Genomic DNA, 3056 nt, shown 5'->3' on the forward strand with positions numbered 1-3056 from the left:
GGAGTGGGTCTCCACGCCCTTCTCCAGAGGGTCTAGACTTCTGTGATTGCCATGCTATAAAGAGGTAGCTCAATCGATGCCCCCGTTAGTAGGGTGCTGGCAGAGGAACCAAGTGAGGAACCAAGACTTCTCTACTTGTTGGGTGAGGAACAAAACATCGCCAACTATGAATATGCTTGAAACAAATGAAAAAAATAGGATGTCTCAGCAAAGAAATAGAAGATATGAAGAACTTTGAAAAATTTTATACCTAAAATATTTTATACCTAAATGAGCAGTAACAACAACAAAAACCTCAAAAAATGGCCTAAGAGCAGGATGGAGAGGATAGGGGAAAGAATCAATTAAATCAGTTCACTTAAAGATAGAATGATATGGTGCTTGCTTTAGAAACACATATACTGAAATTGGAATGATACAGGGAAGATTAGCACAGCCCATGCACAAGGATGATGTGCAAATTTGAGAAGTGTTCCGTATTTAAAAAAAAAAGGATGAAATATATTATCCAATTGAAATAACGGTGAGAAAATAAAGTGGTGGAAAAAAGAATAGGACTTCAGAGACCTGTGGGACTCTAACAGAGATCTAAAACTTATGCCATCAGAGTTCCAGGAAAGGAGAAGGCATGGGACCGAAAAATATTTGAAGAAATAATGGCTGAAAGATTCTTAAATTTGGCAAACAACAACAACAACCAAACAAACAAAACCAAAACACCTGAATGTACAATAAGAAATGGATTGAACTCAAAGGTAAACCTGAAGAAATCCATGTCAATACACATCAGAGTCAAATATCTAAAAGCTAAAGACAAATTAAAAAAAACTTTGAAAGTAGCTAAAGAGAAAATGTGGGGGAACCTTCGGGGAAAAACAGTTAAAATTATAGCAAATTTCTCACCAGAAACCATGGAGACTAGAAGGAAGTGATACAGTATTGTTTCAAGTACTGAAAAAAATGACTGTCAACCAAGAATTGTGTCAAGCCCATGAAAATATGTTTTAGGAATGAAGGGAAAATCAAGATATTCACAGTTGAAGGAAAACTAAGAGAATTTGTTGCCAGCAGATCTACCATAAAAGAATGGCTAAGGTAGTTCCTCAAACAGAAAGGAAATAACAGAAGAGGAATCTTGGAACATCAGAAAAGAACAATGTAGATAAATACAGAAAAGAACAAAAATGTAGATAAATACAATAGACTTTCCTTCTTGAGTTTTCCAAATTATTTTTGATGATTGAAGTAAAAATTATGACACTGTCTAATGTGGGGCTCAGTGTTTATAGAGGTAATATTGAAGACAACTATAAACAGTGTAAGGTAAATGGACTTTAAAGGAGGTAAGTGTTCTTCCCTTCACTCAAACTGGTAACGAGGCAACAACATTCAGTTCAGTTCAGTTCAGTCCTGTCCAACTCTTTGCGACCCCATGAACTGCAGCACATCAGGCTTCCCTGTCCACCACAAACTCCTGGAGCTTACTCAACTCATGTCCATCACGTAGGTGATGCCACCCAACCATCTCATCCTCTGTCGTCCTCTTCTCCTCCTGCCTTCAATCTTTCCCAGCATCAGGGTCTTTACCAATGAGTCAGTTCTTTGCATCAGGTGGCCAAAGTATTGGAGTTTCAGTTTCAGCATCAGTCCTTCCAATGAATATTCAGGATTGGTTTCCTTTAGGATTGACTGATTGGATCTCCTTGGAGTCCAAGAGACTCTCAAGAGTCTTTTCCAACACCACAGTTCAAACATCAGTTCTTTGGCTCTCAGCTTTCTTTATAGTCCAACTCTGACATCCATACAAAACTACTGGGCAAAACCATAGCTTTGACTAGATGGACCTTTGTCGGCAAAGAAACGTCTCTGCTTTTTAATATGCTGTCTAGGTTGGTCATAGCCTTTCTTCCAAGGAGCAAGTGATTTTTAATTTCACAGCTGCAGTCAACATCTGCAGTGATTTTGGAGCTCCCCAAAATAAAGTCTGTCACTGTTTCCATTGTTTCCCCATCTATTAGCCATGAAATGATGGGACCAGATGCCATGATCTTAGTTTTCTGAATGTTGAGGTTTTTTTTTTTTTGAATGTTGAGTTTTAAGCCAATTTTTTCACTCTCCTGTTTCACTTTCATCAAGAGGCTCTTTAATTCTTCTTCGCTTTCTGCTATAAGGGTGGTGTCATCTGCATCTCTGAGGTCACTGATATTTCTCCTGGCAATCTTGAATCCAGCTTGTGTTTCATCCAGCCTGTCATTTCACATGATGAACTCTGCATATAAGATAAATAAGCAGGGTGACAATATACAGCCTTGATGTACTCCTTTCTTGATTTGGAACCAGTCTGTTTTTCCAAGTCCAGTTCTAACTGTTGCTTCTTGACCTGTATACAGATTTATCAGGAAGCAGGTACGGTGGTCTGGTATTCCCATCTCTTTGTGAATTCCCACAGCTTGTTGTGATCCACACAGTCAAAGGCTTTGGCATAGTCAATAAAGCAGAAATAGATGTTTTTCTGGAACTCTCTTGTTTTTTTGATGATCCAATGGATGTTGACAATTTGATCTTTGGTTCCTCTGCCTTTTCTAAATCCAGCTTGAACATCTGGAAGTTCATGGTTCATATATTGTTGAAGCCTGGCTTGGAGAATATTGAGCATTATTTTGCTAGCATGTGAGATGAGTGCAGCTGTGCGGTAGTTTGAACATTCTTTGGCATTGCCTTTCTTAGGAATTGAAATGAAAACTGACCTTTTCCAGCCCTTTGGCCACTGCTGAGTTTTCCAAATTTGCTGGCATTGAGTGCAGCACTTTCATAGCATCATCTTTTAGTATTTGAAATAGCTCAACTGGAATTCCATCACCTCCACTAGCTTTGTTTGCAGTGATGTTTCCTAAGGCCCAGTTGACTTCACATTCCAGGATGTCTGGCTCTAGGTGAGTGATCACACCATTGTGGTTATCTGGGTCATTAAGACCTTTTTTGTATAGTTCTTCTGTGTATTCTTGCCACCTCTTCTTAATATCTTCTACTTGTTTGGTCCATACCATTTCTGTCCT

General features: G+C 38.8%; 1 non-coding gene across 1 annotated transcript; it reads left to right on the forward strand.

The window, feature by feature from the left end:
- Positions 1–377: 377 nt before the first annotated feature.
- On the forward strand, positions 378–484 carry LOC122441094. Its single transcript, XR_006269237.1, has one exon. It is a non-coding gene; the product is annotated as a U6 spliceosomal RNA (small nuclear RNA).
- The last annotated feature ends 2572 nt before the right edge of the window (positions 485–3056 follow it).

The sequence above is a fragment of the Cervus canadensis genome, chromosome 4 (assembly GCF_019320065.1).
Source record: "Cervus canadensis isolate Bull #8, Minnesota chromosome 4, ASM1932006v1, whole genome shotgun sequence".
NCBI classification, from domain to species: Eukaryota; Metazoa; Chordata; class Mammalia; order Artiodactyla; family Cervidae; genus Cervus; species Cervus canadensis.